At 28.2% G+C, this 20852-nt stretch overlaps 15 non-coding genes across 15 annotated transcripts; all 15 read right to left on the bottom strand.

The window, feature by feature from the left end:
- Window positions 1–989: 989 nt before the first annotated feature.
- LOC126749966 (5S ribosomal RNA) lies at window positions 990–1107 on the bottom strand. The gene has a single exon (XR_007665507.1). It is a non-coding gene; the product is annotated as a 5S ribosomal RNA (ribosomal RNA).
- A 1738-nt stretch (window positions 1108–2845) lies between these two features.
- On the bottom strand, window positions 2846–2963 carry LOC126749965 (5S ribosomal RNA). Its single transcript, XR_007665506.1, has one exon. It is a non-coding gene; the product is annotated as a 5S ribosomal RNA (ribosomal RNA).
- A 929-nt stretch (window positions 2964–3892) lies between these two features.
- On the bottom strand, window positions 3893–4010 carry LOC126749964 (5S ribosomal RNA). Its single transcript, XR_007665505.1, has one exon. It is a non-coding gene; the product is annotated as a 5S ribosomal RNA (ribosomal RNA).
- Window positions 4011–5111: 1101 nt separating this feature from the next.
- Window positions 5112–5229, bottom strand: LOC126749963 (5S ribosomal RNA). The gene has a single exon (XR_007665504.1). It is a non-coding gene; the product is annotated as a 5S ribosomal RNA (ribosomal RNA).
- Window positions 5230–6156: 927 nt separating this feature from the next.
- Window positions 6157–6274, bottom strand: LOC126749962 (5S ribosomal RNA). The gene has a single exon (XR_007665503.1). It is a non-coding gene; the product is annotated as a 5S ribosomal RNA (ribosomal RNA).
- A 1597-nt stretch (window positions 6275–7871) lies between these two features.
- LOC126749961 (5S ribosomal RNA) lies at window positions 7872–7989 on the bottom strand. The gene has a single exon (XR_007665502.1). It is a non-coding gene; the product is annotated as a 5S ribosomal RNA (ribosomal RNA).
- A 926-nt stretch (window positions 7990–8915) lies between these two features.
- On the bottom strand, window positions 8916–9033 carry LOC126749960 (5S ribosomal RNA). Its single transcript, XR_007665501.1, has one exon. It is a non-coding gene; the product is annotated as a 5S ribosomal RNA (ribosomal RNA).
- Window positions 9034–11161: 2128 nt separating this feature from the next.
- LOC126749959 (5S ribosomal RNA) lies at window positions 11162–11279 on the bottom strand. The gene has a single exon (XR_007665500.1). It is a non-coding gene; the product is annotated as a 5S ribosomal RNA (ribosomal RNA).
- A 1312-nt stretch (window positions 11280–12591) lies between these two features.
- On the bottom strand, window positions 12592–12709 carry LOC126749958 (5S ribosomal RNA). The gene has a single exon (XR_007665499.1). It is a non-coding gene; the product is annotated as a 5S ribosomal RNA (ribosomal RNA).
- A 928-nt stretch (window positions 12710–13637) lies between these two features.
- Window positions 13638–13755, bottom strand: LOC126749957 (5S ribosomal RNA). Its single transcript, XR_007665498.1, has one exon. It is a non-coding gene; the product is annotated as a 5S ribosomal RNA (ribosomal RNA).
- Window positions 13756–14683: 928 nt separating this feature from the next.
- LOC126749970 (5S ribosomal RNA) lies at window positions 14684–14801 on the bottom strand. The gene has a single exon (XR_007665511.1). It is a non-coding gene; the product is annotated as a 5S ribosomal RNA (ribosomal RNA).
- Window positions 14802–16112: 1311 nt separating this feature from the next.
- On the bottom strand, window positions 16113–16230 carry LOC126749969 (5S ribosomal RNA). Its single transcript, XR_007665510.1, has one exon. It is a non-coding gene; the product is annotated as a 5S ribosomal RNA (ribosomal RNA).
- Window positions 16231–17511: 1281 nt separating this feature from the next.
- LOC126749968 (5S ribosomal RNA) lies at window positions 17512–17629 on the bottom strand. The gene has a single exon (XR_007665509.1). It is a non-coding gene; the product is annotated as a 5S ribosomal RNA (ribosomal RNA).
- Window positions 17630–18940: 1311 nt separating this feature from the next.
- On the bottom strand, window positions 18941–19058 carry LOC126749967 (5S ribosomal RNA). The gene has a single exon (XR_007665508.1). It is a non-coding gene; the product is annotated as a 5S ribosomal RNA (ribosomal RNA).
- A 1284-nt stretch (window positions 19059–20342) lies between these two features.
- On the bottom strand, window positions 20343–20460 carry LOC126749956 (5S ribosomal RNA). Its single transcript, XR_007665497.1, has one exon. It is a non-coding gene; the product is annotated as a 5S ribosomal RNA (ribosomal RNA).
- Between the last annotated feature and the right edge of the window lie 392 nt (window positions 20461–20852).

Here is a 20852-nt window from a genome sequence, read left to right as displayed (position 1 = left end):
ACACATCTCGTGAGAGTGATCGGACGAGAACCGGTATATCAGCGTGGTATGGCCGTTGCCCATTATATATTTCCCGGAGTGGCATTCATGTACTCTATAAGTATATAAGTATTTAGCAATACTTAAAATTATTAAAATTGATGAGAGCACTCTTAATGATCTCATATTATGCACTGAATATTTTAATTAAAAAAATATTGGAAAAATATTGGTATGTAAAATAACTGTAGGGGTGTGTTTAGAAGCATTAAAAAAAAAAAAAAAAAAAAAAAAATATTATATATTTCCCAGAGTGGCATTCATGTACTCTATAAGTATATAAGTATTTAGCAATACATAAAATTATTAAAATTGATGAGGCACTCTTAATGATCTCATATTATGCACTGAATATTTTCATAAAATAGACCCTGCCCATTATATATTTCCCGGAGTGGCATTCATGTACTCTATAAGTATATAAGTATTTAGCAATATTTAAAAAATTATTAAAATTGATGAGGCACTCTTAATGATCTCATATTATGCACTGAATATTTTAATTAAAAAAATATTGGAAAAATATTGGTATGTAAAATAACTGTAGGGGTGTGTTTAGAAGCATTAAAAAAAAAAAAAAAAAAAAAAAAAATATTATATATTTCCCAGAGTGGCATTCATGTACTCTATAAGTATATAAGTATTTAGCAATATTTAAAAATTATTAAAATTGATGAGGCACTCTTAATGATCTCATATTATGCACTGAATATTTTCATAAAATAGACCCTGCCCATTATATATTTCCCGGAGTGGCATTCATGTACTCTATAAGTATATAAGTATTTAGCAATATTTAAAAATTATTAAAATTGATGAGGCACTCTTAATGATCTCATATTATGCACTGAATATTTTAATTAAAAAAATATTGGAAAAATATTGGTATGTAAAATAACTGTAGGGGTGTGTTTAGAAGCATTAAAAAAAAAAAAAAAAAAAAAAAAAAAAGACAACAGCACGTGGTGTTCCCAAGCGGTCACCCATCCAAGTACTAACCACGCCCGACGCTGCTTGACTTCGGTGATCGGACGAGAACCGGTATATCAGCGTGGTATGGCCGTTGCCCATTATATATTTCCCGGAGTGGCATTCATGTACTCTATAAGTATATAAGTATTTAGCAATACATAAAATTATTAAAATTGATGAGAGCACTCTTAATGATCTCATATTATGCACTGAATATTTGAATATTTTAATTTTAATAAAAAAAAATATTGGTATATATACTTAAAATTATTAAAATTGATGAGAGCACTCTTAATGATCTCATATTATGCACTGAATATTTTCATAAAATAGACCCTGCCCATTATATATTTCCCGGAGTGGCATTCATGTACTCTATAAGTATATAAGTATTTAGCAATACATAAAATTATTAAAATTGATGAGAGCACTCTTAATGATCTCATATTATGCACTGAATATTTTCATAAAATAGACCCTGCCCATTATATATTTCCCGGAGTGGCATTCATGTACTCTATAAGTATATAAGTATTTAGCAATATTTAAAAATTATTAAAATTGATGAGGCACTCTTAATGATCTCATATTATGCACTGAATATTTTCATAAAATAGACCCTGCCCATTATATATTTCCCGGAGTGGCATTCATGTACTCTATAAGTATATAAGTATTTAGCAATATTTAAAAATTATTAAAATTGATGAGGCACTCTTAATGATCTCATATTATGCACTGAATATTTTCATAAAATAGACCCTGCCCATTATATATTTCCCGGAGTGGCATTCATGTACTCTATAAGTATATAAGTATTTAGCAATACATAAAATTATTAAAATTGATGAGAGCACTCTTAATGATCTCATATTATGCACTGAATATTTTCATAAAATAGACCCTGCCCATTATATATTTCCCGGAGTGGCATTCATGTACTCTATAAGTATATAAGTATTTAGCAATATTTAAAAATTATTAAAATTGATGAGGCACTCTTAATGATCTCATATTATGCACTGAATATTTTCATAAAATAGACCCTGCCCATTATATATTTCCCGGAGTGGCATTCATGTACTCTATAAGTATATAAGTATTTAGCAATATTTAAAAATTATTAAAATTGATGAGGCACTCTTAATGATCTCATATTATGCACTGAATATTTTCATAAAATAGACCCTGCCCATTATATATTTCCCGGAGTGGCATTCATGTACTCTATAAGTATATAAGTATTTAGCAATACATAAAATTATTAAAATTGATGAGAGCACTCTTAATGATCTCATATTATGCACTGAATATTTTCATAAAATAGACCCTGCCCATTATATATTTCCCGGAGTGGCATTCATGTACTCTATAAGTATATAAGTATTTAGCAATATTTAAAAATTATTAAAATTGATGAGGCACTCTTAATGATCTCATATTATGCACTGAATATTTTCATAAAATAGACCCTGCCCATTATATATTTCCCGGAGTGGCATTCATGTACTCTATAAGTATATAAGTATTTAGCAATATTTAAAAATTATTAAAATTGATGAGGCACTCTTAATGATCTCATATTATGCACTGAATATTTTCATAAAATAGACCCTGCCCATTATATATTTCCCGGAGTGGCATTCATGTACTCTATAAGTATATAAGTATTTAGCAATATTTAAAAATTATTAAAATTGATGAGGCACTCTTAATGATCTCATATTATGCACTGAATATTTTAATTAAAAAAATATTGGAAAAATATTGGTATGTAAAATAACTGTAGGGGTGTGTTTAGAAGCATTAAAAAAAAAAAAAAAAAAAAAAAAAAAGACAACAGCACGTGGTGTTCCCAAGCGGTCACCCATCCAAGTACTAACCACGCCCGACGCTGCTTGACTTCGGTGATCGGACGAGAACCGGTATATCAGCGTGGTATGGCCGTTGCCCATTATATATTTCCCGGAGTGGCATTCATGTACTCTATAAGTATATAAGTATTTAGCAATACTTAAAATTATTAAAATTGATGAGAGCACTCTTAATGATCTCATATTATGCACTGAATATTTTAATTAAAAAAATATTGGAAAAATATTGGTATGTAAAATAACTGTAGGGGTGTGTTTAGAAGCATTAAAAAAAAAAAAAAAAAAAAAAAAAATATTATATATTTCCCAGAGTGGCATTCATGTACTCTATAAGTATATAAGTATTTAGCAATACATAAAATTATTAAAATTGATGAGGCACTCTTAATGATCTCATATTATGCACTGAATATTTTCATAAAATAGACCCTGCCCATTATATATTTCCCGGAGTGGCATTCATGTACTCTATAAGTATATAAGTATTTAGCAATATTTAAAAATTATTAAAATTGATGAGGCACTCTTAATGATCTCATATTATGCACTGAATATTTTAATTAAAAAAATATTGGAAAAATATTGGTATGTAAAATAACTGTAGGGGTGTGTTTAGAAGCATTAAAAAAAAAAAAAAAAAAAAAAAAAATATTATATATTTCCCAGAGTGGCATTCATGTACTCTATAAGTATATAAGTATTTAGCAATATTTAAAAATTATTAAAATTGATGAGGCACTCTTAATGATCTCATATTATGCACTGAATATTTTCATAAAATAGACCCTGCCCATTATATATTTCCCGGAGTGGCATTCATGTACTCTATAAGTATATAAGTATTTAGCAATATTTAAAAATTATTAAAATTGATGAGGCACTCTTAATGATCTCATATTATGCACTGAATATTTTAATTAAAAAAATATTGGAAAAATATTGGTATGTAAAATAACTGTAGGGGTGTGTTTAGAAGCATTAAAAAAAAAAAAAAAAAAAAAAAAAAAAGACAACAGCACGTGGTGTTCCCAAGCGGTCACCCATCCAAGTACTAACCACGCCCGACGCTGCTTGACTTCGGTGATCGGACGAGAACCGGTATATCAGCGTGGTATGGCCGTTGCCCATTATATATTTCCCGGAGTGGCATTCATGTACTCTATAAGTATATAAGTATTTAGCAATACATAAAATTATTAAAATTGATGAGAGCACTCTTAATGATCTCATATTATGCACTGAATATTTTAATAAAAAAAATATTGAAAAAATATTGGTATGTAAAATAACTGTAGGGGTGTGTTTAGAAGCATTAAAAAAAAAAAAAAAAAAAAAAAAAATATTATATATTTCCCAGAGTGGCATTCATGTACTCTATAAGTATATAAGTATTTAGCAATACATAAAATTATTAAAATTGATGAGGCACTCTTAATGATCTCATATTATGCACTGAATATTTTCATAAAATAGACCCTGCCCATTATATATTTCCCGGAGTGGCATTCATGTACTCTATAAGTATATAAGTATTTAGCAATACATAAAATTATTAAAATTGATGAGAGCACTCTTAATGATCTCATATTATGCACTGAATATTTGAATATTTTAATTTTAATAAAAAAAAATATTGGTATATATACTTAAAATTATTAAAATTGATGAGAGCACTCTTAATGATCTCATATTATGCACTGAATATTTTCATAAAATAGACCCTGCCCATTATATATTTCCCGGAGTGGCATTCATGTACTCTATAAGTATATAAGTATTTAGCAATACATAAAATTATTAAAATTGATGAGAGCACTCTTAATGATCTCATATTATGCACTGAATATTTTCATAAAATAGACCCTGCCCATTATATATTTCCCGGAGTGGCATTCATGTACTCTATAAGTATATAAGTATTTAGCAATATTTAAAAATTATTAAAATTGATGAGGCACTCTTAATGATCTCATATTATGCACTGAATATTTTCATAAAATAGACCCTGCCCATTATATATTTCCCGGAGTGGCATTCATGTACTCTATAAGTATATAAGTATTTAGCAATATTTAAAAATTATTAAAATTGATGAGGCACTCTTAATGATCTCATATTATGCACTGAATATTTTAATTAAAAAAATATTGGAAAAATATTGGTATGTAAAATAACTGTAGGGGTGTGTTTAGAAGCATTAAAAAAAAAAAAAAAAAAAAAAAAAAAAGACAACAGCACGTGGTGTTCCCAAGCGGTCACCCATCCAAGTACTAACCACGCCCGACGCTGCTTGACTTCGGTGATCGGACGAGAACCGGTATATCAGCGTGGTATGGCCGTTGCCCATTATATATTTCCCGGAGTGGCATTCATGTACTCTATAAGTATATAAGTATTTAGCAATACTTAAAATTATTAAAATTGATGAGAGCACTCTTAATGATCTCATATTATGCACTGAATATTTTAATTAAAAAAATATTGGAAAAATATTGGTATGTAAAATAACTGTAGGGGTGTGTTTAGAAGCATTAAAAAAAAAAAAAAAAAAAAAAAAATATTATATATTTCCCAGAGTGGCATTCATGTACTCTATAAGTATATAAGTATTTAGCAATACATAAAATTATTAAAATTGATGAGGCACTCTTAATGATCTCATATTATGCACTGAATATTTTCATAAAATAGACCCTGCCCATTATATATTTCCCGGAGTGGCATTCATGTACTCTATAAGTATATAAGTATTTAGCAATATTTAAAAATTATTAAAATTGATGAGGCACTCTTAATGATCTCATATTATGCACTGAATATTTTAATTAAAAAAATATTGGAAAAATATTGGTATGTAAAATAACTGTAGGGGTGTGTTTAGAAGCATTAAAAAAAAAAAAAAAAAAAAAAAAATATTATATATTTCCCAGAGTGGCATTCATGTACTCTATAAGTATATAAGTATTTAGCAATATTTAAAAATTATTAAAATTGATGAGGCACTCTTAATGATCTCATATTATGCACTGAATATTTTCATAAAATAGACCCTGCCCATTATATATTTCCCGGAGTGGCATTCATGTACTCTATAAGTATATAAGTATTTAGCAATATTTAAAAATTATTAAAATTGATGAGGCACTCTTAATGATCTCATATTATGCACTGAATATTTTAATTAAAAAAATATTGGAAAAATATTGGTATGTAAAATAACTGTAGGGGTGTGTTTAGAAGCATTAAAAAAAAAAAAAAAAAAAAAAAAAAAAGACAACAGCACGTGGTGTTCCCAAGCGGTCACCCATCCAAGTACTAACCACGCCCGACGCTGCTTGACTTCGGTGATCGGACGAGAACCGGTATATCAGCGTGGTATGGCCGTTGCCCATTATATATTTCCCGGAGTGGCATTCATGTACTCTATAAGTATATAAGTATTTAGCAATACATAAAATTATTAAAATTGATGAGAGCACTCTTAATGATCTCATATTATGCACTGAATATTTGAATATTTTAATTTTAATAAAAAAAAATATTGGTATATATACTTAAAATTATTAAAATTGATGAGAGCACTCTTAATGATCTCATATTATGCACTGAATATTTTCATAAAATAGACCCTGCCCATTATATATTTCCCGGAGTGGCATTCATGTACTCTATAAGTATATAAGTATTTAGCAATACATAAAATTATTAAAATTGATGAGAGCACTCTTAATGATCTCATATTATGCACTGAATATTTTCATAAAATAGACCCTGCCCATTATATATTTCCCGGAGTGGCATTCATGTACTCTATAAGTATATAAGTATTTAGCAATATTTAAAAATTATTAAAATTGATGAGGCACTCTTAATGATCTCATATTATGCACTGAATATTTTCATAAAATAGACCCTGCCCATTATATATTTCCCGGAGTGGCATTCATGTACTCTATAAGTATATAAGTATTTAGCAATATTTAAAAATTATTAAAATTGATGAGGCACTCTTAATGATCTCATATTATGCACTGAATATTTTCATAAAATAGACCCTGCCCATTATATATTTCCCGGAGTGGCATTCATGTACTCTATAAGTATATAAGTATTTAGCAATACATAAAATTATTAAAATTGATGAGAGCACTCTTAATGATCTCATATTATGCACTGAATATTTTCATAAAATAGACCCTGCCCATTATATATTTCCCGGAGTGGCATTCATGTACTCTATAAGTATATAAGTATTTAGCAATATTTAAAAATTATTAAAATTGATGAGGCACTCTTAATGATCTCATATTATGCACTGAATATTTTCATAAAATAGACCCTGCCCATTATATATTTCCCGGAGTGGCATTCATGTACTCTATAAGTATATAAGTATTTAGCAATATTTAAAAATTATTAAAATTGATGAGGCACTCTTAATGATCTCATATTATGCACTGAATATTTTCATAAAATAGACCCTGCCCATTATATATTTCCCGGAGTGGCATTCATGTACTCTATAAGTATATAAGTATTTAGCAATACATAAAATTATTAAAATTGATGAGAGCACTCTTAATGATCTCATATTATGCACTGAATATTTTCATAAAATAGACCCTGCCCATTATATATTTCCCGGAGTGGCATTCATGTACTCTATAAGTATATAAGTATTTAGCAATATTTAAAAATTATTAAAATTGATGAGGCACTCTTAATGATCTCATATTATGCACTGAATATTTTCATAAAATAGACCCTGCCCATTATATATTTCCCGGAGTGGCATTCATGTACTCTATAAGTATATAAGTATTTAGCAATATTTAAAAATTATTAAAATTGATGAGGCACTCTTAATGATCTCATATTATGCACTGAATATTTTAATTAAAAAAATATTGGAAAAATATTGGTATGTAAAATAACTGTAGGGGTGTGTTTAGAAGCATTAAAAAAAAAAAAAAAAAAAAAAAAAAAAGACAACAGCACGTGGTGTTCCCAAGCGGTCACCCATCCAAGTACTAACCACGCCCGACGCTGCTTGACTTCGGTGATCGGACGAGAACCGGTATATCAGCGTGGTATGGCCGTTGCCCATTATATATTTCCCGGAGTGGCATTCATGTACTCTATAAGTATATAAGTATTTAGCAATACTTAAAATTATTAAAATTGATGAGAGCACTCTTAATGATCTCATATTATGCACTGAATATTTTAATTAAAAAAATATTGGAAAAATATTGGTATGTAAAATAACTGTAGGGGTGTGTTTAGAAGCATTAAAAAAAAAAAAAAAAAAAAAAAAATATTATATATTTCCCAGAGTGGCATTCATGTACTCTATAAGTATATAAGTATTTAGCAATACATAAAATTATTAAAATTGATGAGGCACTCTTAATGATCTCATATTATGCACTGAATATTTTCATAAAATAGACCCTGCCCATTATATATTTCCCGGAGTGGCATTCATGTACTCTATAAGTATATAAGTATTTAGCAATATTTAAAAATTATTAAAATTGATGAGGCACTCTTAATGATCTCATATTATGCACTGAATATTTTAATTAAAAAAATATTGGAAAAATATTGGTATGTAAAATAACTGTAGGGGTGTGTTTAGAAGCATTAAAAAAAAAAAAAAAAAAAAAAAATATTATATATTTCCCAGAGTGGCATTCATGTACTCTATAAGTATATAAGTATTTAGCAATATTTAAAAATTATTAAAATTGATGAGGCACTCTTAATGATCTCATATTATGCACTGAATATTTTCATAAAATAGACCCTGCCCATTATATATTTCCCGGAGTGGCATTCATGTACTCTATAAGTATATAAGTATTTAGCAATATTTAAAAATTATTAAAATTGATGAGGCACTCTTAATGATCTCATATTATGCACTGAATATTTTAATTAAAAAAATATTGGAAAAATATTGGTATGTAAAATAACTGTAGGGGTGTGTTTAGAAGCATTAAAAAAAAAAAAAAAAAAAAAAAAAAAAGACAACAGCACGTGGTGTTCCCAAGCGGTCACCCATCCAAGTACTAACCACGCCCGACGCTGCTTGACTTCGGTGATCGGACGAGAACCGGTATATCAGCGTGGTATGGCCGTTGCCCATTATATATTTCCCGGAGTGGCATTCATGTACTCTATAAGTATATAAGTATTTAGCAATACATAAAATTATTAAAATTGATGAGAGCACTCTTAATGATCTCATATTATGCACTGAATATTTTAATAAAAAAAATATTGAAAAAATATTGGTATGTAAAATAACTGTAGGGGTGTGTTTAGAAGCATTAAAAAAAAAAAAAAAAAAAAAAAAATATTATATATTTCCCAGAGTGGCATTCATGTACTCTATAAGTATATAAGTATTTAGCAATACATAAAATTATTAAAATTGATGAGGCACTCTTAATGATCTCATATTATGCACTGAATATTTGAATATTTTAATTTTAATAAAAAAAAATATTGGTATATATACTTAAAATTATTAAAATTGATGAGAGCACTCTTAATGATCTCATATTATGCACTGAATATTTTCATAAAATAGACCCTGCCCATTATATATTTCCCGGAGTGGCATTCATGTACTCTATAAGTATATAAGTATTTAGCAATACATAAAATTATTAAAATTGATGAGAGCACTCTTAATGATCTCATATTATGCACTGAATATTTGAATATTTTAATTTTAATAAAAAAAAATATTGGTATATATACTTAAAATTATTAAAATTGATGAGAGCACTCTTAATGATCTCATATTATGCACTGAATATTTTCATAAAATAGACCCTGCCCATTATATATTTCCCGGAGTGGCATTCATGTACTCTATAAGTATATAAGTATTTAGCAATACATAAAATTATTAAAATTGATGAGAGCACTCTTAATGATCTCATATTATGCACTGAATATTTTCATAAAATAGACCCTGCCCATTATATATTTCCCGGAGTGGCATTCATGTACTCTATAAGTATATAAGTATTTAGCAATATTTAAAAATTATTAAAATTGATGAGGCACTCTTAATGATCTCATATTATGCACTGAATATTTTCATAAAATAGACCCTGCCCATTATATATTTCCCGGAGTGGCATTCATGTACTCTATAAGTATATAAGTATTTAGCAATATTTAAAAATTATTAAAATTGATGAGGCACTCTTAATGATCTCATATTATGCACTGAATATTTTAATTAAAAAAATATTGGAAAAATATTGGTATGTAAAATAACTGTAGGGGTGTGTTTAGAAGCATTAAAAAAAAAAAAAAAAAAAAAAAAATATTATATATTTCCCAGAGTGGCATTCATGTACTCTATAAGTATATAAGTATTTAGCAATACTTAAAATTATTAAAATTGATGAGAGCACTCTTAATGATCTCATATTATGCACTGAATATTTTAATTAAAAAAATATTGGAAAAATATTGGTATGTAAAATAACTGTAGGGGTGTGTTTAGAAGCATTAAAAAAAAAAAAAAAAAAAAAAAAATATTATATATTTCCCAGAGTGGCATTCATGTACTCTATAAGTATATAAGTATTTAGCAATACATAAAATTATTAAAATTGATGAGGCACTCTTAATGATCTCATATTATGCACTGAATATTTTCATAAAATAGACCCTGCCCATTATATATTTCCCGGAGTGGCATTCATGTACTCTATAAGTATATAAGTATTTAGCAATATTTAAAAATTATTAAAATTGATGAGGCACTCTTAATGATCTCATATTATGCACTGAATATTTTAATTAAAAAAATATTGGAAAAATATTGGTATGTAAAATAACTGTAGGGGTGTGTTTAGAAGCATTAAAAAAAAAAAAAAAAAAAAAAAAATATTATATATTTCCCAGAGTGGCATTCATGTACTCTATAAGTATATAAGTATTTAGCAATATTTAAAAATTATTAAAATTGATGAGGCACTCTTAATGATCTCATATTATGCACTGAATATTTTCATAAAATAGACCCTGCCCATTATATATTTCCCGGAGTGGCATTCATGTACTCTATAAGTATATAAGTATTTAGCAATATTTAAAAATTATTAAAATTGATGAGGCACTCTTAATGATCTCATATTATGCACTGAATATTTTAATTAAAAAAATATTGGAAAAATATTGGTATGTAAAATAACTGTAGGGGTGTGTTTAGAAGCATTAAAAAAAAAAAAAAAAAAAAAAAAAAAAGACAACAGCACGTGGTGTTCCCAAGCGGTCACCCATCCAAGTACTAACCACGCCCGACGCTGCTTGACTTCGGTGATCGGACGAGAACCGGTATATCAGCGTGGTATGGCCGTTGCCCATTATATATTTCCCGGAGTGGCATTCATGTACTCTATAAGTATATAAGTATTTAGCAATACATAAAATTATTAAAATTGATGAGAGCACTCTTAATGATCTCATATTATGCACTGAATATTTGAATATTTTAATTTTAATAAAAAAAAATATTGGTATATATACTTAAAATTATTAAAATTGATGAGAGCACTCTTAATGATCTCATATTATGCACTGAATATTTTCATAAAATAGACCCTGCCCATTATATATTTCCCGGAGTGGCATTCATGTACTCTATAAGTATATAAGTATTTAGCAATACATAAAATTATTAAAATTGATGAGAGCACTCTTAATGATCTCATATTATGCACTGAATATTTTCATAAAATAGACCCTGCCCATTATATATTTCCCGGAGTGGCATTCATGTACTCTATAAGTATATAAGTATTTAGCAATATTTAAAAATTATTAAAATTGATGAGGCACTCTTAATGATCTCATATTATGCACTGAATATTTTCATAAAATAGACCCTGCCCATTATATATTTCCCGGAGTGGCATTCATGTACTCTATAAGTATATAAGTATTTAGCAATATTTAAAAATTATTAAAATTGATGAGGCACTCTTAATGATCTCATATTATGCACTGAATATTTTCATAAAATAGACCCTGCCCATTATATATTTCCCGGAGTGGCATTCATGTACTCTATAAGTATATAAGTATTTAGCAATACATAAAATTATTAAAATTGATGAGAGCACTCTTAATGATCTCATATTATGCACTGAATATTTTCATAAAATAGACCCTGCCCATTATATATTTCCCGGAGTGGCATTCATGTACTCTATAAGTATATAAGTATTTAGCAATATTTAAAAATTATTAAAATTGATGAGGCACTCTTAATGATCTCATATTATGCACTGAATATTTTCATAAAATAGACCCTGCCCATTATATATTTCCCGGAGTGGCATTCATGTACTCTATAAGTATATAAGTATTTAGCAATATTTAAAAATTATTAAAATTGATGAGGCACTCTTAATGATCTCATATTATGCACTGAATATTTTCATAAAATAGACCCTGCCCATTATATATTTCCCGGAGTGGCATTCATGTACTCTATAAGTATATAAGTATTTAGCAATATTTAAAAATTATTAAAATTGATGAGGCACTCTTAATGATCTCATATTATGCACTGAATATTTTAATTAAAAAAATATTGGAAAAATATTGGTATGTAAAATAACTGTAGGGGTGTGTTTAGAAGCATTAAAAAAAAAAAAAAAAAAAAAAAAAAAGACAACAGCACGTGGTGTTCCCAAGCGGTCACCCATCCAAGTACTAACCACGCCCGACGCTGCTTGACTTCGGTGATCGGACGAGAACCGGTATATCAGCGTGGTATGGCCGTTGCCCATTATATATTTCCCGGAGTGGCATTCATGTACTCTATAAGTATATAAGTATTTAGCAATACTTAAAATTATTAAAATTGATGAGAGCACTCTTAATGATCTCATATTATGCACTGAATATTTTAATTAAAAAAATATTGGAAAAATATTGGTATGTAAAATAACTGTAGGGGTGTGTTTAGAAGCATTAAAAAAAAAAAAAAAAAAAAAAAAAATATTATATATTTCCCAGAGTGGCATTCATGTACTCTATAAGTATATAAGTATTTAGCAATACATAAAATTATTAAAATTGATGAGGCACTCTTAATGATCTCATATTATGCACTGAATATTTTCATAAAATAGACCCTGCCCATTATATATTTCCCGGAGTGGCATTCATGTACTCTATAAGTATATAAGTATTTAGCAATATTTAAAAATTATTAAAATTGATGAGGCACTCTTAATGATCTCATATTATGCACTGAATATTTTAATTAAAAAAATATTGGAAAAATATTGGTATGTAAAATAACTGTAGGGGTGTGTTTAGAAGCATTAAAAAAAAAAAAAAAAAAAAAAAAAATATTATATATTTCCCAGAGTGGCATTCATGTACTCTATAAGTATATAAGTATTTAGCAATATTTAAAAATTATTAAAATTGATGAGGCACTCTTAATGATCTCATATTATGCACTGAATATTTTCATAAAATAGACCCTGCCCATTATATATTTCCCGGAGTGGCATTCATGTACTCTATAAGTATATAAGTATTTAGCAATATTTAAAAATTATTAAAATTGATGAGGCACTCTTAATGATCTCATATTATGCACTGAATATTTTAATTAAAAAAATATTGGAAAAATATTGGTATGTAAAATAACTGTAGGGGTGTGTTTAGAAGCATTAAAAAAAAAAAAAAAAAAAAAAAAAAAGACAACAGCACGTGGTGTTCCCAAGCGGTCACCCATCCAAGTACTAACCACGCCCGACGCTGCTTGACTTCGGTGATCGGACGAGAACCGGTATATCAGCGTGGTATGGCCGTTGCCCATTATATATTTCCCGGAGTGGCATTCATGTACTCTATAAGTATATAAGTATTTAGCAATACTTAAAATTATTAAAATTGATGAGAGCACTCTTAATGATCTCATATTATGCACTGAATATTTTAATTAAAAAAATATTGGAAAAATATTGGTATGTAAAATAACTGTAGGGGTGTGTTTAGAAGCATTAAAAAAAAAAAAAAAAAAAAAAAAAATATTATATATTTCCCAGAGTGGCATTCATGTACTCTATAAGTATATAAGTATTTAGCAATACATAAAATTATTAAAATTGATGAGGCACTCTTAATGATCTCATATTATGCACTGAATATTTTCATAAAATAGACCCTGCCCATTATATATTTCCCGGAGTGGCATTCATGTACTCTATAAGTATATAAGTATTTAGCAATATTTAAAAATTATTAAAATTGATGAGGCACTCTTAATGATCTCATATTATGCACTGAATATTTTAATTAAAAAAATATTGGAAAAATATTGGTATGTAAAATAACTGTAGGGGTGTGTTTAGAAGCATTAAAAAAAAAAAAAAAAAAAAAAAAATATTATATATTTCCCAGAGTGGCATTCATGTACTCTATAAGTATATAAGTATTTAGCAATATTTAAAAATTATTAAAATTGATGAGGCACTCTTAATGATCTCATATTATGCACTGAATATTTTCATAAAATAGACCCTGCCCATTATATATTTCCCGGAGTGGCATTCATGTACTCTATAAGTATATAAGTATTTAGCAATATTTAAAAATTATTAAAATTGATGAGGCACTCTTAATGATCTCATATTATGCACTGAATATTTTAATTAAAAAAATATTGGAAAAATATTGGTATGTAAAATAACTGTAGGGGTGTGTTTAGAAGCATTAAAAAAAAAAAAAAAAAAAAAAAAAAAAGACAACAGCACGTGGTGTTCCCAAGCGGTCACCCATCCAAGTACTAACCACGCCCGACGCTGCTTGACTTCGGTGATCGGACGAGAACCGGTATATCAGCGTGGTATGGCCGTTGCCCATTATATATTTCCCGGAGTGGCATTCATGTACTCTATAAGTATATAAGTATTTAGCAATACATAAAATTATTAAAATTGATGAGAGCACTCTTAATGATCTCATATTATGCACTGAATATTTGAATATTTTAATTTTAATAAAAAAAAATATTGGTATATATACTTAAAATTATTAAAATTGATGAGAGCACTCTTAATGATCTCATATTATGCACTGAATATTTTCATAAAATAGACCCTGCCCATTATATATTTCCCGGAGTGGCATTCATGTACTCTATAAGTATATAAGTATTTAGCAATACATAAAATTATTAAAATTGATGAGAGCACTCTTAATGATCTCATATTATGCACTGAATATTTTCATAAAATAGACCCTGCCCATTATATATTTCCCGGAGTGGCATTCATGTACTCTATAAGTATATAAGTATTTAGCAATATTTAAAAATTATTAAAATTGATGAGGCACTCTTAATGATCTCATATTATGCACTGAATATTTTCATAAAATAGACCCTGCCCATTATATATTTCCCGGAGTGGCATTCATGTACTCTATAAGTATATAAGTATTTAGCAATATTTAAAAATTATTAAAATTGATGAGGCACTCTTAATGATCTCATATTATGCACTGAATATTTTCATAAAATAGACCCTGCCCATTATATATTTCCCGGAGTGGCATTCATGTACTCTATAAGTATATAAGTATTTAGCAATACATAAAATTATTAAAATTGATGAGGCACTCTTAATGATCTCATATTATGCACTGAATATTTTCATAAAATAGACCCTGCCCATTATATATTTCCCGGAGTGGCATTCATGTACTCTATAAGTATATAAGTATTTAGCAATATTTAAAAATTATTAAAATTGATGAGGCACTCTTAATGATCTCATATTATGCACTGAATATTTTCATAAAATAGACCCTGCCCATTATATATTTCCCGGAGTGGCATTCATGTACTCTATAAGTATATAAGTATTTAGCAATATTTAAAAATTATTAAAATTGATGAGGCACTCTTAATGATCTCATATTATGCACTGAATATTTTCATAAAATAGACCCTGCCCATTATATATTTCCCGGAGTGGCATTCATGTACTCTATAAGTATATAAGTATTTAGCAATATTTAAAAATTATTAAAATTGATGAGGCACTCTTAATGATCTCATATTATGCACTGAATATTTTAATTAAAAAAATATTGGAAAAATATTGGTATGTAAAATAACTGTAGGGGTGTGTTTAGAAGCATTAAAAAAAAAAAAAAAAAAAAAAAAAAAGACAACAGCACGTGGTGTTCCCAAGCGGTCACCCATCCAAGTACTAACCACGCCCGACGCTGCTTGACTTCGGTGATCGGACGAGAACCGGTATATCAGCGTGGTATGGCCGTTGCCCATTATATATTTCCCGGAGTGGCATTCATGTACTCTATAAGTATATAAGTATTTAGCAATACTTAAAATTATTAAAATTGATGAGAGCACTCTTAATGATCTCATATTATGCACTGAATATTTTAATTAAAAAAATATTGGAAAAATATTGGTATGTAAAATAACTGTAGGGGTGTGTTTAGAAGCATTAAAAAAAAAAAAAAAAAAAAAAAAAATATTATATATTTCCCAGAGTGGCATTCATGTACTCTATAAGTATATAAGTATTTAGCAATACATAAAATTATTAAAATTGATGAGGCACTCTTAATGATCTCATATTATGCACTGAATATTTTCATAAAATAGACCCTGCCCATTATATATTTCCCGGAGTGGCATTCATGTACTCTATAAGTATATAAGTATTTAGCAATATTTAAAAATTATTAAAATTGATGAGGCACTCTTAATGATCTCATATTATGCACTGAATATTTTCATAAAATAGACCCTGCCCATTATATATTTCCCGGAGTGGCATTCATGTACTCTATAAGTATATAAGTATTTAGCAATATTTAAAAATTATTAAAATTGATGAGGCACTCTTAATGATCTCATATTATGCACTGAATATTTTCATAAAATAGACCCTGCCCATTATATATTTCCCGGAGTGGCATTCATGTACTCTATAAGTATATAAGTATTTAGCAATACATAAAATTATTAAAATTGATGAGGCACTCTTAATGATCTCATATTATGCACTGAATATTTTCATAAAATAGACCCTGCCCATTATATATTTCCCGGAGTGGCATTCATGTACTCTATAAGTATATAAGTATTTAGCAATATTTAAAAATTATTAAAATTGATGAGGCACTCTTAATGATCTCATATTATGCACTGAATATTTTCATAAAATAGACCCTGCCCATTATATATTTCCCGGAGTGGCATTCATGTACTCTATAAGTATATAAGTATTTAGCAATATTTAAAAATTATTAAAATTGATGAGGCACTCTTAATGATCTCATATTATGCACTGAATATTTTCATAAAATAGACCCTGCCCATTATATATTTCCCGGAGTGGCATTCATGTACTCTATAAGTATATAAGTATTTAGCAATATTTAAAAATTATTAAAATTGATGAGGCACTCTTAATGATCTCATATTATGCACTGAATATTTTAATTAAAAAAATATTGGAAAAATATTGGTATGTAAAATAACTGTAGGGGTGTGTTTAGAAGCATTAAAAAAAAAAAAAAAAAAAAAAAAAAAAGACAACAGCACGTGGTGTTCCCAAGCGGTCACCCATCCAAGTACTAACCACGCCCGACGCTGCTTGACTTCGGTGATCGGACGAGAACCGGTATATCAGCGTGGTATGGCCGTTGCCCATTATATATTTCCCGGAGTGGCATTCATGTACTCTATAAGTATATAAGTATTTAGCAATACATAAAATTATTAAAATTGATGAGAGCACTCTTAATGATCTCATATTATGCACTGAATATTTGAATATTTTAATTTTAATAAAAAAAAATATTGGTATATATACTTAAAATTATTAAAATTGATGAGAGCACTCTTAATGATCTCATATTATGCACTGAATATTTTCATAAAATAGACCCTGCCCATTATATATTTCCCGGAGTGGCATTCATGTACTCTATAAGTATATAAGTATTTAGCAATACATAAAATTATTAAAATTGATGAGAGCACTCTTAATGATCTCATATTATGCACTGAATATTTTCATAAAATAGACCCTGCCCATTATATATTTCCCGGAGTGGCATTCATGTACTCTATAAGTATATAAGTATTTAGCAATATTTAAAAATTATTAAAATTGATGAGGCACTCTTAATGATCTCATATTATGCACTGAATATTTTCATAAAATAGACCCTGCCCATTATATATTTCCCGGAGTGGCATTCATGTACTCTATAAGTATATAAGTATTTAGCAATATTTAAAAATTATTAAAATTGATGAGGCACTCTTAATGATCTCATATTATGCACTGAATATTTTCATAAAATAGACCCTGCCCATTATATATTTCCCGGAGTGGCATTCATGTACTCTATAAGTATATAAGTATTTAGCAATACATAAAATTATTAAAATTGATGAGGCACTCTTAATGATCTCATATTATGCACTGAATATTTTCATAAAATAGACCCTGCCCATTATATATTTCCCGGAGTGGCATTCATGTACTCTATAAGTATATAAGTATTTAGCAATATTTAAAAATTATTAAAATTGATGAGGCACTCTTAATGATCTCATATTATGCACTGAATATTTTCATAAAATAGACCCTGCCCATTATATATTTCCCGGAGTGGCATTCATGTACTCTATAAGTATATAAGTATTTAGCAATATTTAAAAATTATTAAAATTGATGAGGCACTCTTAATGATCTCATATTATGCACTGAATATTTTCATAAAATAGACCCTGCCCATTATATATTTCCCGGAGTGGCATTCATGTACTCTATAAGTATATAAGTATTTAGCAATATTTAAAAATTATTAAAATTGATGAGGCACTCTTAATGATCTCATATTATGCACTGAATATTTTAATTAAAAAAATATTGGAAAAATATTGGTATGTAAAATAACTGTAGGGGTGTGTTTAGAAGCATTAAAAAAAAAAAAAAAAAAAAAAAAAAAGACAACAGCACGTGGTGTTCCCAAGCGGTCACCCATCCAAGTACTAACCACGCCCGACGCTGCTTGACTTCGGTGATCGGACGAGAACCGGTATATCAGCGTGGTATGGCCGTTGCCCATTATATATTTCCCGGAGTGGCATTCATGTACTCTATAAGTATATAAGTATTTAGCAATACTTAAAATTATTAAAATTGATGAGAGCACTCTTAATGATCTCATATTATGCACTGAATATTTTAATTAAAAAAATATTGGAAAAATATTGGTATGTAAAATAACTGTAGGGGTGTGTTTAGAAGCATTAAAAAAAAAAAAAAAAAAAAAAAAATATTATATATTTCCCAGAGTGGCATTCATGTACTCTATAAGTATATAAGTATTTAGCAATACATAAAATTATTAAAATTGATGAGGCACTCTTAATGATCTCATATTATGCACTGAATATTTTCATAAAATAGACCCTGCCCATTATATATTTCCCGGAGTGGCATTCATGTACTCTATAAGTATATAAGTATTTAGCAATATTTAAAAATTATTAAAATTGATGAGGCACTCTTAATGATCTCATATTATGCACTGAATATTTTAATTAAAAAAATATTGGAAAAATATTGGTATGTAAAATAACTGTAGGGGTGTGTTTAGAAGCATTAAAAAAAAAAAAAAAAAAAAAAAAAATATTATATATTTCCCAGAGTGGCATTCATGTACTCTATAAGTATATAAGTATTTAGCAATACATAAAATTATTAAAATTGATGAGGCACTCTTAATGATCTCATATTATGCACTGAATATTTTCATAAAATAGACCCTGCCCATTATATATTTCCCGGAGTGGCATTCATGTACTCTATAAGTATATAAGTATTTAGCAATATTTAAAAATTATTAAAATTGATGAGGCACTCTTAATGATCTCATATTATGCACTGAATATTTTAATTAAAAAAATATTGGAAAAATATTGGTATGTAAAATAACTGTAGGGGTGTGTTTAGAAGCATTAAAAAAAAAAAAAAAAAAAAAAAAAATATTATATATTTCCCAGAGTGGCATTCATGTACTCTATAAGTATATAAGTATTTAGCAATATTTAAAAATTATTAAAATTGATGAGGCACTCTTAATGATCTCATATTATGCACTGAATATTTTCATAAAATAGACCCTGCCCATTATATATTTCCCGGAGTGGCATTCATGTACTCTATAAGTATATAAGTATTTAGCAATATTTAAAAATTATTAAAATTGATGAGGCACTCTTAATGATCTCATATTATGCACTGAATATTTTAATTAAAAAAATATTGGAAAAATATTGGTATGTAAAATAACTGTAGGGGTGTGTTTAGAAGCATTAAAAAAAAAAAAAAAAAAAAAAAAAAAAGACAACAGCACGTGGTGTTCCCAAGCGGTCACCCATCCAAGTACTAACCACGCCCGACGCTGCTTGACTTCGGTGATCGGACGAGAACCGGTATATCAGCGTGGTATGGCCGTTGCCCATTATATATTTCCCGGAGTGGCATTCATGTACTCTATAAGTATATAAGTATTTAGCAATACTTAAAATTATTAAAATTGATGAGAGCACTCTTAATGATCTCATATTATGCACTGAATATTTTAATTAAAAAAATATTGGAAAAATATTGGTATGTAAAATAACTGTAGGGGTGTGTTTAGAAGCATTAAAAAAAAAAAAAAAAAAAAAAAAATATTATATATTTCCCAGAGTGGCATTCATGTACTCTATAAGTATATAAGTATTTAGCAATACATAAAATTATTAAAATTGATGAGGCACTCTTAATGATCTCATATTATGCACTGAATATTTTCATAAAATAGACCCTGCCCATTATATATTTCCCGGAGTGACTCTCACGAGATGTG

This window comes from Anthonomus grandis, unplaced genomic scaffold (assembly GCF_022605725.1).
Source record: "Anthonomus grandis grandis unplaced genomic scaffold, icAntGran1.3 ctg00000972.1, whole genome shotgun sequence".
In the NCBI taxonomy this organism is placed as follows: domain Eukaryota; kingdom Metazoa; phylum Arthropoda; class Insecta; order Coleoptera; family Curculionidae; genus Anthonomus; species Anthonomus grandis.
The sequence above is the reverse complement of the archived record's forward strand: the minus strand, read 5'-3'. Positions and strand labels throughout refer to the sequence as shown.